This window comes from Sprattus sprattus (genome assembly GCF_963457725.1).
Source record: "Sprattus sprattus genome assembly, chromosome: 15".
NCBI classification, from domain to species: Eukaryota; Metazoa; Chordata; class Actinopteri; order Clupeiformes; family Clupeidae; genus Sprattus; species Sprattus sprattus.
In genome coordinates, this window is record NC_137913.1 from 26890880 (window position 1) to 26905889 (window position 15010).

At 40.8% G+C, this 15010-nt stretch overlaps 1 protein-coding gene across 1 annotated transcript in view; it reads right to left on the reverse strand.

The window, feature by feature from the left end:
- Positions 1–13973: 13973 nt before the first annotated feature.
- Positions 13974–15010, reverse strand: part of cspg4ba (chondroitin sulfate proteoglycan 4ba) — a 25998-nt gene continuing 24961 nt past the window's right edge. Inside the window, exon 10 of the mRNA XM_080852792.1 lies at positions 13974–15010. This exon is cut by the window's right edge and continues 2548 nt beyond it. The gene's annotated coding sequence lies outside the window, so the exon portion shown is untranslated.

Below are 15010 nucleotides of genomic sequence, written 5' to 3' on the forward strand. Positions count from 1 at the left end.
ACCAATCGGCCCAAAAAGCCGCAGACAGAGGTCCGACTAGTGCCAATATTGCTGGATACACCGCAAAATACTAGGACTGCAGACACTCACCAACGTTGGCTTTTTTAATAATAATAATAATAATAATAATACATTTTATTTAAAGCGCCTTTCATGACACCCAAGGTCACTTCACAAACAGGTTGTGAGAATTACAAAACATCTCATAGAAATAAATAAAAATAAGAAAAATAAAAGTCAGTCAGTCAGTCCATAAGCTATCTTGAAGAAATGAGTTTTAAGTCTGCTTTTAAAGTCAGTAATTGAGTCACAGTGTCTGATGTAGTCTGGCAGTGAATTCCACAACTTGGGGGCGATGTAGCTGAAAGCCCTCTCTCCCAGGGTGCTGAGGTTCGCCTTAGGAACATGCAGTAGGCCTGCTGAGGAGGATCTCAGTGAGCGGGCAGGATTGTAAGCTTCCAGGAGGTCAGAGAGGTAGGTGGGGGTACTGTTGTGTAGGGACTTGTAGGCCAGGAGCAGGACTTTAAAGTCAATTCGGTAGGATACTGGAAGCCAGTGCAGTTGCATAAGCAATGGTGTTACATGGCTGATGGATTTGGAGCGTGTTACAATCCTTGCTGCAGAATTCTGGATGAGTTGGAGCCGGTGGAGTAGCTTATTTGGGATTCCAGACAAGATGGAATTACAGTAGTCAAGGCGGGATGTCACATATGCATTCACAACGACTTCTGCACTCTGCTGGGTGAGCGCTGGGCGAAGCCGTGCAATGTTCCTTAGATGGTAAAAGGCACTTCTTGACATACTGTTTATGTGTGCACTGAATGAAAGTGTATTGTCCAGTATGACACCAAGGCTCTTGACCTGGTTGGAGCCAGGGATGGTGCTGCCATCTACACATATGGTGAAAGGTTCCATCTTAGCAAGAGCTGATTTGGAGCCAACCACTAGCAGCTCAGTCTTACTGCTATTAAGCTTCAGGTAATTTTGTGTCATCCATAATTTGATGTCATGGAGGCAGGCAGTGAGTACAGCTGGCGGAAGAGTAGCAGTGGGCTTTGTTGAAAGGTAGAGCTGGGTGTCGGCAGCATAACAGTGGAATTGAACACCATGTTGCCTGAGGATAGTGCCAAGTGGGAGGAGGTAGATGATGAACAACAGAGGGCCTAACACAGACCCCTGGGGCACCCCTCTTGTCACAGCAGTACTCTCAGACTTGCAACTCAGCATTTGAACGTACTGTGTCCTTCCAGAGAGATAGGAGGTGAACCACTGGTGAGCACTGCCACACACTCCGATATTAGCTAGACGTTCCAGCAGAAGATGGTGAGAGATAGTATCGAAGGCTGCACTGAGATGAAGGAGAATCAGAATGGAGATAAGTCCATCATCAGCTGCACAGAGGAGATCATTAGTAATCTTGATCATGGCCGTTTCAGTACTATGCATTTTCTGAAAGTATATGCAGTATAACTAGGAAAATGTCCTAGTCTCAGCAGGTTATCTTCATACAGTCCCAGTAAAGTGCCATCTGAACTGCTTGTGCATACTTGTGTACATGTCATCTACCAGCCAGCTCCTTATCAAGCATTCCAAACTGCCAGACCTCCATCTTGGTTCTACTGGCAGCCTTCCCAACAATGAGGCTATCAGTCTTGACCAGCAGCTGTCAGACGGCCCTATCTAGTATCTGGATAGATAAGGAGGGAGATCTGTGAGATGTGCTGCTTGCGTCTCGTCTCTTTCACTTTGAACCCTCTGATTCAGCAGAACAAAAGGGGAGGCGGTATACATTTGAGAGAGAATACTAAGGCCCTGATCAGACAGGAGGCGGCTTTTGCAGTGAGAGGCGGCTATTTGCAGTTGTTTTATGGAGGCATTTTGCGCACTGCTTATGCAGCATGGGATCCTCACGTTTGACCGCGAGCTGAAAAAAAAAACTACTCAGAGAAGAAAAGCGCCGGATGTCATTTGAGATTTCCCCCATTGTCCAATCGTGACAGCCTTTCACCCTCAATCAGAGTCAAGAAAGTGCCCTCTGCCTGTCCTTTTTTTAACGCAGATGTTTTTAGCCAAAATAGGTTCAGACCTGTGAGTTTACTTTACAGCAAAATGAGAGTAGGCTAAGCACATCTGATTTAATGGTTGCCGAGCAACTACAACAAAAACGCAGTGAACTGTTTTAAAAAGTAGGCTTCAATATATTTTTAAATAGTAGGCTTCAACAAAAAAGGCAGTGCGGTGAATGTTACAAGACTCTCTGATCGGGGCCTGATAGAGCTGTTGCAGTCTGCATGTAGGCTACCCATCTCTCTGAGTGTGAGCTAGCCTATTAGTTATCCTAGCTTTGGGCACTGCTAACAGGAGGCCCATTAACCCTGGAGTGATGACAGATGCTTTTCAGCATGGTAATGGTGGTGATAGTGGCGTGGGAATGGGGCCCTGCCGGCCAGACTTGGCTGCCTCCTCTCCCTGGCCTGCCCTCAGCAAACAGAGCATCCTCGGCTTTCAGCAATGTGGACCCCTTGGGCCATCCGCCAAGAATGTCGGTGCCGGCAGAAATAGGTGATCCCAATATTTTTCCCAAGCCATTTCTGGCTTAATTGGGATGTATCTGTTCATTGGAAAAATGTTCCTTCAGGGAAACATTGTCAGCTAATTTATTAACGCCTTATCTGTTTTTAGATGACTGTGTGAAAAAGAAGTGTGAAAGTCACAAGTGTATACATCATTATCAGTTAAATAGGTAGGTATGTACTGCAAGCCCCATGTGCTTCGACTAATATAACCCTAAGATCGTTCCCTGTGGAAGTGAATGTTTTTTTGGGAGTCCCTTTCCTGTTTATATTGTAGTGTCTCATAGAAATGAAGAGATGGCAACATCTGCATTGCGAACATCTGTTGGCAGCATTTTAACTTTATACACAAATGCTAGTGAATCAGAGTACATTGCATGGGCTGAAGAGGGAACACGGCAGGATATGCTTTTTAAACATCACCAGTGACTGGGTCATGTCTAAAACGCCTCAAGCTTGAGTGTCAGCAAATGGAGGTTTGAATGTGCTGAAGTTTTGGGGTGGAATTAGAGTACAGGAAATGCTCTCCAGATGCCTTTTAGCACCCAAAAAAGCGTGGGCTTCCCAGGGGAGACGTGACTGAGGGCCTGCAGGTGGTGTTGCTGGGGCTCCCCCTCCTCAAATAGATTAAACAACATTCACATACTTCTATTTTTGGAGAACCAAAATTAGCATAGAAACAGATCTCACACAATCTGCTGGTTTTTTTGTCCTATGCAATTTTCCCCTGCAGCTTCTAAAAAAGTACTTTCTGGCATGCAGTGTTTGAAATGAAAGAGAACACAATGTTTTGAGAGGTACACTGTTCCCTCTGGAGGTGCAGGGGATTTGAAGAACAATGAGTTAAACATCACAGCCATAATGAATAAAGAATAACGGCGCTCTAAGGGAGTCACATCTGAGACGGAGAGCTGAATTCAGCTGTGTTACTCTCTCATAACAACCCAATTGGAGTCTCCAGATCCCTGCTTAGATTAAGTCAAATTCCTGCTCCACCCAACCTGAACCAACGCTACAGTCCAGGGGAAAACCACACGAAAGCAAAACAAAAACATGCTTTGGCCATCCAAGGCTGAAAGCTCAATACAGAACAGACCTCTGCTCCACAAACTGAAATCCTACAATTATCCAGTCACTGCTTAATCTCACATGATTGATTCACAATGCCAGACATTTGTATGTGTCAAGTAGGTAGGTATTGAGCTAAACCTCAGTTATATTGAGATGTATCTACACCTACATAACCTTATTTGACTTGTTTACAAGATATTCTCTTTTAGCTGCAGTCCCCGTTGGACCTCTCTACCGAGTGGCTGATTTTGTCGCAATATTTGATTGCCATTTCCTGTAATTGCAGGGAGTTGATTAACCCCTCCCAAAACTATTTATGGTCAGGAAACTTTTCTGTGAGTGAGAATTACACTCCTCATGTTTGGTTTAATGGAGGGGAAGTACCAGCCTTTTGCCCAGATGACATCCTGGTAGCATTATGTGCAGCCTGCCAAAAAGAAGGCCTTTTTAAAATGAAAGTGTCAATACAATGCCAATAATTGTACAATAACAATGCAGTGCTGCCAAATCAGGAGTTTGAAAAGTGCAAACTGGTCATAATTTCAAATAGCATTCAGTGGTGCTGTGCGCTGATGACAAACAAAACAACCCAAAAAAGCAAACAATAAAACAAACTCCTACACTTTGCTGTCCTGTTCTCCAGAAGCTGAAATGTCCTATTTTATCACAGCATTTCCCAGCATCCTGGGTGTATGAACACACCTGCGGCGTTTGCCAGAGTGACTGGGACTGAGCTCTGTTTCCAATTACTGAGCCCCCGATGGGCTCTGATCAGTCTGGTCTCCTGGGCTGGCACAGCCTGAACTGACTGAACTACCCAGGGGAATACATGGCAATGACTCATTTCAGCTGTATTCACTATCAGTCTCTCTCTCTCTCTTTCTTTCTCTCTCTCTCTCTCTCTCTTTCTTTCTCTTTCTGTCCTTCTCTTTCTCTTATGTTACTAACCCTCATCAAGTTCAAAACAGTTTATGTGCTAAACCATTATGTTTGAATGGCACCCATCTTTCTTTCTTTCTTTCTTTCTCTCAAGTGGAAAATGTCAGACACTCCCTGTCAGATCAAAGCTCAGATTACACACTTGGAAGAACACAGACTCAGCTTTTATCATGACTCTTGTTTTTCTTTCAGACAATTAAGCACACCCACACACAGTCTGCAAAAACTAAAAAGCAATAATGTCACACAGTAACTCGTGTCCGCCAGGACACAAGACTTTGATGTTATGAATGTGGTTGTAGAGTGTTGCGGTATTGGTTCTGTAAAACGCTTTTAATTACTTTTATTGTACCATCACGGTCTCTTATGTCAGTTAATTACTGACAGAGTATTCAAATTATGACCGAGGCAATATTCTACTTTCAATGCAACACCTATAAGTTTTTCACGGTTTTGTTCCGTTTATTGTCTCTGAATAAATAAGTTCTCTTTTTCTATTTCCTGTAAACATGTTTCCCTCCACAGCCATTGCATGTTCAATGACAAGTCAAAAAAATCATTAAAAAAATGATACTATCATGGAGGCTTTTTATCAACCCATTGAGATGCACAATGGCGATGTCATCGTGATTTGACAGTAGTGTGACGGGAACTCTTGAACTATGCTATCCTAACAGGAACTGTGGCAGCAGTGTTCCTTTAACCCTTTGTTTCTTCCCACATCAGCAGTCAAACCTGTTTCTCCAATGACATGTTACAGGCTTTGCAGGAACATTAAAACGATCAAGCTCAGCCTTAAAGGCACCCAGTGCAACTTTCGAGGCTTAAAAATAAACATTCAATTGCTAGTCTTTTTTAAACGTAGTAAGTTTCAATAACTCCATACCATTCCATATCGACATTCAAGGAGCAAAGATGAGACGTCGTTGTGTGGTGAGAACTGATAGAAAATCGATAACAACAACAATCGCCGCCATCTTCTTTATTTTTTGTAACCTACAATAAATACAGCAGGCTTCCAGTCAATGGAAAAATGGCCTCTCCCCACCGGCGATTGTTGTTGTTTACGATTTTCTATCAGTTCTCACCACACAATGACGTCTTATCTTTGCTCCTTGAATGACGATATGTAATGGTATGGAGTTATTGAAACTTACTACGTGTAAAAAAGACTAGAAATTGAATGTTTATTTTTCATTGAATGTTTACATAAAGTTGCACTGGGTGCCTTTAAGTACTGCCAAAAGTTTGTATGTGTTTGTTGATATGGTTAACGAAACTATAGCTCCAACGCTAAAGCTCTAATTCTACTGCTAGCACTGCTAGTGTCTATCTGTATAACTAACACCCTCTACTTAGCTTTCAGAACAGTAGTCTTATCATGGCAGTATCCAACAACTGGGTCCAGCCCACCAACAATCAAGCATTTCAGGACTCATGACGTCATGCACACGTATGTCAAGACAGAGTGCCTATACATATCAGCTCCCATGCTTCATGTGATCCTAGACAAGGCCAGGATAATCTTCCAGTGTAAGTGACCAACCCTGTGTAATCTTCCTGTGTAAGTGTTGACGTTTCGCAGTCCTTCCGGTCCTTGTTTTCTGTCCTCCCTTCACACAAGCTTACAGTTGTTTTGTCACGGCGGCTGTTGAAACGACTGCTTTTATCTTCTTGTTTGCCATTTGTTTACTCCCGTTTCTATTTCTATTTGTGATAACATAACATTTACTCCCTCCAGTGTTCCGTGTGATGTAACTTTGATCATTTTGTTTTTGTACAGTGCAAAAAGTGAAATCTTAGTAAGATAAAATATCTTTAATCAAGGCAATGTATGCTTGTTTTTTGTCTGACAAGTTATTACTTCTTACAGGCAGCTTTTGTGTTAGAACATTTCACTTGCTATAAGCGTTTCAGTCCTAACTTATCTTAATAAGGGTGTATTACTTGTTACTGAGATTTTATAACTGGTTCTGAGCATGTTAATGCTTGAAACTAGAATTGCCATTATTATAATTTGAAGTACAAAACTGCTTAGTCAAAGTCAGAGTTTCTTATTTCAAGCATTTTATCCTTCTCAGTCAAACTACACTAAAATCAAGAACATTGGCCTATATGCCAAAAATATTTAAGTATTATTATCTCAATATGTAGGCAAAGTTGCTTATATTCAGCAAATGCTAGCAACATCCTTTTGAAATGAGTGTGCATGCTAGGAAATTAATCTTGAAATCAGTCAAGCTACACTAAAAACAAGAACATTGGCCTAGATGCCAAAAATATTTAAGAATTATTATCTCAATATAGAGGGGAAGGTGCTTATATTCAGCAAATGCTAGCAACATCCTTTTGAAATGAGTGTGAATGCTAGGCAATTCATCTTGAAAGCAGTCAAGCTACACTAAAAACAAGAACATTGGCCTAGATGCCAAAAATATTTAAGAATTATTATCTCAATATAGAGGGGAAGGTGCTTATATTCAGCAAATGCTAGCAACATCCTTTTGAAATGAGTGTGCATGCTAGGCAATTTATCTTGAAATCAGTAAAGCTACACTAAAAACAAGTACATTTGCCTAAATACCGTAAGAAATATCTATAATCGGATAGGAGAGAGAGACAGGAAGCGAGCTGGAGGGAGAGATTGAGAAACAAATGCAAGTCGGTCTCGAACCTGAACTCTTACCTGTGTCCCCATCATCATTACCATTCATGGTGCAGGGTTGCTGCGCCACAGCTCCAACCTTAAAGCAGTCATCTCTTGAGGATATTGGTATTTGTTTTGGAGAGTTTTGAAGTCAATGCATATGTGCAATTGATCATTGAGATAATAGAGATTGTGCAGATAGCATTCGCAGCTGTTTTTACCATAGCAACTGTGTCTAGGTTGAAGTTACTAATTAAAAGTTATTTGAAGCATTCTTTGTGCTATCTGCAAAATCTACATTATTTCAATGATCAATTGCACATTTGCATTGACTTCAAAACTCTCCAAAAAAATGCCAATATCTTCAACAGATGACTGTTTTAGGGAAGGAGCTGTGGCACACGCAGTAGCAACCCTGCACCATGAATGGGTCTGATGGGGATACAGGTAAGAGTTCAGGTAAGAGTTCAGGTTCGAGTCCACCTTGCGGACATTTCTCAATCCCTCGCTCCAGCTAGCATCCTGTCTCGCACTACTGTACGATCTGATTAAATGCAAAAATGAAGCTAATAAAGAAATAACAAAATCGCTGAATTTAAGCAAATTGTCCTAGATATTGAGAAAATAATTCTTATGGTATCTAGGCAAATGTACTTGTTTTTAGTATAGCTTTATTGATTTCAAGATAAATTGTCTAACATACAGCCTTATTCCAAGATGATGGTGCTATTATTTGCTGAATATAGGCACATTTTTCTACGTTTCGAGAAAAGAATTCTTACTTTTTTTAGTTTTTAGGCAAATGCACTTGTTTTTAGAGAAGCTGAACTTATTTCAAGATACATTTCCTAGCATATAGCCTCAATTCAAGATGATGTTGCTATCATTTGCTGAATACAGACACATTTTTCTACATTTCATGAAAAGAATTCTTACATTTTTTTGTTTTTAGGCAAATGCACTTGTTTTTAGAGAAGCTGAACTTATTTCAAGATACATTTCCTAGCATATAGCCTGAATTCAAGATGATGTTGATGTCATTTGCTGAATACAAGCAAATTTTTCTACATTTCGAGGAAAAGAATTCTTATTTTTAAAAAATGTAGGCATATATACTTGTTTTAGGTGTAGTTGTACTGATTTCAAGATAAATTGCCTTATATAGCCTCATTTAAAGATTATGGTGCAACATTTGCCAAATTTCAGCACAATTTCCTACATTTTGAGAAAATAATTCTTACTTATTTTGACAAACGTACTTGTTTTTAGTCTGGCCACACTAGTTTTAAGATATATTTGGGTTCTTTGAGGCTAGCTATTTTAACTTGTTTTTTGAAACTCTTAGTAAGTCAAATCTTCCTGTTCTGTTGGCAGATAATTTAGCCTATTTTAAGCAATATTTGCACCATTTTATTACTTTTTTTCTTGTTTTTGAAAGCTGATTTTTGTGTGGTGTGTGTGTGTGTGTGTGTGTGTGTGTGTGTGTGTGTGTGTGTGTGTGTGTGTGTGTGTGTGTGTGTGTGTGTGTGTGTGTGTGTGTGTGTGTGTGTGTGTGTGGTTTCATCTGTGTTGATTGGTGGCAGGCATATTCTGCATTCTTCTGTAGGTGAGAGGCTTTGGGCAAATCGTGTTGCCTGTACCTATCAGAGGCTTCTGGAATGTAGGCAACCCCCTCTGTCCCCTTTTTTTTGTTTTCATAGTCTTCACACAGGAAGCCCTGGCCATTGGGGCCTCATTCATGTCGCCTAAAAAAACGCCGACTGCTTCCTCCTCCATCTGGTGGCACTCCAAGAGCCCTGCTTACACATACACACACACACACGTATGCATTAACACACACACACACACACACACACACACACACACACACATACACACACACACACACACACACACACACACACACACACACACACACACACTGTCGGTAAAGCACTTACATCTCAGCCTCCTCCTGTCCCAACAAAAGGGGTTTTAATGTATAGCTCTCATCGCCATAAACAGCCATTGGCCAACTTTAGACTCACTGCTTTGATTCTGAGGCATTCCTGGGATGACTGAAGTGCCTAGTCAGCACTTCACTCTCCCATTAACCATAATGATGTGCCTTTCCGTCACTGAAGTGTTACAGAACTACATGGGAAGCTGGTGAGGATAGGGGTTCACCTCGTGTTCATGAGTCTACTCTGGGTTGTCTGCTTGTGACTGGCATTAGGGCAGCTGTCTGTGCAAACTAACAGGACTGTTCAGCAGTGCGGTTCAGATCTTCCTTTTATGACTCAAATCAGTAGCCTGATTATGGTCATCTTGTAAAACCACAGATCTCTCTGAAGAAGTTTGACGTCACATCCTTGTGAGGGTTATAACTTATAAGCTGTACAAAAACGATTATTTTGGAGTCATTCACAACATCAGTGCACTGTGAGAAGAACTGTGTGAAAATAAGATGTGAAATCTCATATCAGAGATCAGTTAAATACTGGTTCTGGAGTGTTCTGGAGTGTTCTGGTTCAACAGTGACTCAAAGTAAATATGCCACCTAATTATGCTCATTGTACTCTGTCAAATGTATGTTCTAAAAAATGTCCAATGATCAGTCTGCTATTTATAAACAGAGGAAAATGCTGGAATTCAAGTGTTTGAGGCAGCTGATTAAATTAGTTTCTGCGGGAGAGAGTTCCTACTCTGGCGTGTACTTTGGGTTTTTGTAACAGCCACTGTTTACAAACACAAAAAGCTACATCAAATTGTATAAAACCGGAAAAGCATAATAGGTCCCCTCTCAAATATAGCATATATCTGTAAAGGGATCAAATAACCAAATAAAAACACATGTATTACAGTTCATGAACTCAGTTTGGGGTCAATGGTCTTCATGTAAGGTCACGAGTCTGGCATCTGTCCATGAAAAACTCTGGTGCATGTGGTCAATTTAATCAATACCCTAATTGAGTTTTTATTGGCCCTCTTATGACCTTTATGTCAGGAGGTTACGCAGTGGAGTTTATGAAACGGCTCCCTGGACATTGTGCATTGGGCTACAAGAGCATCACTGGGACATTCTTTTAAAAACACACAATGGATCTGTCATGCCTGGATAACATCACCATGGACATACAAGTCTAGTGGGATTTATATTGTGTTATCCGAATGTTTGTGGCAGTGAAAAGGGAGATGGGATCAACCCTGACCTTTTCCGGCATATCAAAATCCCCACAGCATCTGTTTGACAAGGGAAGCCTTCCGCAGTAGGTGCATTACAGGGACCAAACCCTGTCAATTAGAGGGCCGACTAATCTCGTCAAGCCCAAGATGAGTAGGGAGTGGAGCGCCACAAAGAGGGCGGCGTGAAGGCAAAGCAAATATTTAGAGGATCAGTGTCAAGATAAATATTTAGACAGCCACTTTCAAACTCTGTCAACATGAAAGACGTGGGTTAATGGAAGCCATCTCGCCTATTGTAAGCTGTCACACAAAGTGCTAGTATTTTGCTCTACAATTAACACTGAGAAGCCTCCAGACCATCGCAGTTGTGCTATTTTCATATGACATTTTCATGATTTAATGCCAAGTAGAAAGACATAAAATATATACTTAACTAATTCACACTAAAAACAATATTTGGAAGTTTAAGACTGAGATTAGTGGACATTGTATTGAATAGTTGAGTGGTCTGGAGAGGATGTTATTGTGCTTAGCTCCTGGGCATAGAATGACCAGACTCCCTATTTACAGCCATCATTAATCTGTTTGACATCTTTAAGCTGCAAAACACTGGCTGAGAGATTTCATAATGTGCACAATCAGTGGTCACTTATTGGTTCAGTCAGTCACTGATACAGCTGTGCGGGACACTATGTATGAAACACTCCAATACACACACACACAATATACTAAGTATTGTCATTCATCAGTGGATTTGGTTTAGTTCGGTTCAAGAGGAATGCATTAACTCGCACTCATCACCAATATTCCATACATTGATAAATCACAATAGTTATAGCTAAAACAACGATTCATGCAATTACAGTTAAAAAAAAAAGACTTATCAGTGAAATCAGTCCACTATTGGAGGTTAAATCATCTTTTTAGAAGTGGAGGGCATTGTGATCAATACTCCTCGGGCCAGCATTGTCTTGTGTGTTACTTCCACCCATGTCACGTGTTTGCAGAGAAACATTTCCCACTAACTGTATTTGGTTAAAATGCCTGCTTGACACATGAATTCCCTGCTGATAAATAGATCTTGTGATTGAAAGGACTGAGCTTGTTACAGTGGTGACGGTCTCAGTCTAACAGCTGTTCCTCTGACTGCAATGTGCTGTCTACATAACTAGATAACGTCTTAATTAAATGAAAATCTAAACAGTTAGGCACATGACTGATGATGCATGCGTGTGTGTGTGTGTGTGTGTGTGTGTGTGAATGTGTGTGTGTGTGTCTTTGTTTACCCATTGGCATATTGACAGTCTTACTCACTCTTTACACTTTGAGTGCACTGTGAGCCCTTCTTAACACTGAGTGATGAACAGAAAAACAGTGTGAACAGATTGCTAGTACAGATTGCACACAAAGCCATGTTTGCAGATTAACCAGGCTTGATATGTCAAATAACAAAGCCATCAGGAATCTAAGCCTTCCTCAGACAAGAATTCCAAGACTCCATGGCTGTACTGTTAGGCAATGTATTTCTAATGTTCATCATGAATATGAATAGTGCTGAAATGTTGAGTGCTGGCTAGCAGGTTTGTGGCTTTTTCTGCTAAAGGAATGAAAACGCATGAATGACACATTAACCATTAAAGTAAGAGCAGATAAATACATCCCTCAAATAAGTTAATCGTGGCTGATGTATTTACTTAGTTTGTGAATCACATCACTCAAGGTTTAATCAATTTAACATTAGAGAAGTGTGCACTCAAATGTGTGCCCTCATGATAAAGCATAAAAGCACTCTGTGATTCAATGAGTCATTGGTTTGCACCTCAACAAACCTCACATGTTAAAATGTCAGTGGTTTTCCCCCCTAATTACTTTAGTGTGCTCTTGCTCTTTCTGTAAAGTGACTAATGCAGCAGAAACCAGGAAGAACTAACCACCATCCATTTGTTCAGGATAGAAAAATGCTATGCTCAACGAAACGAAACCGCTCTCCTGGGCACTTAGCATTTCAAATAAGAAAAAATAGAATTTAGGCTAAAACCGTGCTCACCTGGTAAAACAAGATCATGTTTTGATGTCCAGGAAGCATACTTCCTAATGAAAGTATGTTTCTATACTCCAACTGTTTTTTGATGAGCTCTTGCTTTAAGCTTATGTGAAAACGGGAAAATACAGCAGGATTCTCCAGGGACTGTGCTTTAATGAGAGCATTTTTCACTCTGCATGATTTCAAGATGCAGCCTGAGAAGCTGTCAAATTAGGTTAAGGTTAACCCGACACTGGAGAGAAGAGATTTCTGTTTATCTCTCCATAATGGCATGACCACTCTCCTCATATTATAGGTGTACTCATGTGGTCCCTGAAACCCATCAGTGTTTTCTGAGTCATTCTCTAGTGTCCAGTGGCAGGGAGTTCTATGCTGTGACTTTGGTCCAGTTTGCTCTCAAAATGAGGGCAAAGTTGTTTCAGGGTTAGAGAGAGATGATTTTTCATGGTCATTTCTCACACACACACACACACACACACACACACACACACACACACACACACACACACACACACACACACACACCAGGCACAGAGGACACTTGATTTTAAGCCATAGAGTCAAGATATGTGAGCTTTTGCAATTACTCCACAATTGGTTCCTCCTCCACAGCTGAGGGGATTGAAAGCCAGCCCAGGCGTCTGAAGAGGGGGCTATTAACAGACCTGCACGCTCAGCTGTACATTAGCGCTTGACTTGAATTGGACACCAAAAGCTGTGGTTACTTCCCTTTGTGTCACGGGGTCACTGCTGAAGCTCATTGTGTTGTGCAATGTTTAAGTAAACATGTCTGAAAAAGTTTCCTAAATGAACAAGTGCAAATTATAGTTGGAGTGCCCAGGGCAGTTACTACATTAACTCAACGTTTCTGGCTTTCCGCGCTCCAGATCTTCATAGCTTGGAAGTGTTTACGTTCCCATTCATGGCCACGGTTTGAATTCTGGTTGACTACTGCGTGCCAAAATGTTGTGACAGCATGTGGTCAGTGGTGTTGTGGCTATGCCAATATTCTACTTAAGGATACGCTCAGATAAGGTTACAAAGCAGGCACTTAACATACAAAAAGAGCCAAAGCATTTTTCAGCCAAACCACGCTCAGCCAATAGACTTGAACCGTTCATTTTCAAGCTCTGACTATTCAATGCTATTCCTCAATTATAGGATAAATCATGTAACGTTCAATCACTGTAACCATCTCAAGGGCAGGTGGTCTTGAAAAGGCGTTGTTGCCTGTCACTTCATGCCAAGCTCTCCAAGATCACTGTAATTAAAAGCAAGAAGGAAGACAAGTAATCATGATAATTATCCCTGAATTACACTTCATATGTCCGGGCCTCATTATCTGCAAGTTTCTGGGTTTTGGTGGAGATCCATTTAAAAGAAAGCAGACAGTGTGATTCAAAAAAGTACAAAGCTTGTAAGAATTTAACACCATCCCTGGCCTGAAGAAAAAAAAGGTACCATTAACCAAACATCACTGTCATTTCATTAAAATATGTACATTTTTAATTAATAAATCATACACCAAAATAAATATAAGACAGCATGGCAATTAACTGATGCAAGCCTATAACAGTATGCAAGTGTGAAGGTTTCCCCAGACAGATATTTTTTTGGAAGACTTGACAATATACAATATGTAAGCCTTACAGACAACACACAGGGCATTATTTGATTCGCAGCAGATGAAACTACCCTTCCATACCAAAAGCGAGCGATAACTGGTTATCAGTTCTCTTTACAGTCTTTAATACTCAGTAGTCATTCACTGGGACAGCATGGAGTAAAGGAGTGTTTTATGTGAAGATGAAATGTGGCAAAACAGGCCTTAAAGGCTTGGCACATGTCAACACTCATCACGGTGATGCGCATGGACGGGATCCGTGGAACATCATAAATAGACATACGTGACATATCACCTCCCATTCACTCTCAGCCTGGGTGGAGACTGGGATTACACAGTGAACACAGAGGGGAGGTTAAAGTGATAATAATGCATTTCATACCTTCACAGATCAGTACGGGTATTACAGTGACAGTGCTACCTTACAGCGACTCAGTATAATACAAAAAGAACACAAAGCGACATAATGCAGTTTCTATACACAGGATTATTCCCATATATTAATTCCTGAGATTACAAAAGATTCATACAAAAAAAGGAGGAACAAAATATACATTAAAATAAAACATAAAAGATTTTTTTTCACACCCATACAGTGTGCATCTAAAACTGTTATCATTTTCAGTGTTAAAGATTTTAAGATTTTAAAGATTTCTTAAGATTTTTCAGGATTTAGGGTATAAATGCAACCCCTTATTTTCCCAACACAGATCAAAATAGAGGGGCGCCCTTGGGTACCTAGTGGTCATAACGTGACTCTCTGCACAAAACATCCATATGCCTTCCCTTATTCCCTTCAGCCTGCTGACTGCTCATGTAATGGAGGTAGTAACTCAAAACTGGGTTTAATACAAATGATATCTTCGGTTCCAGCCAGCCAGCAGCATAGAAAATGAGATGCGGACCATCTAGGGGCTAATGTAAACGCAAATGAAACGGGTGCCTTT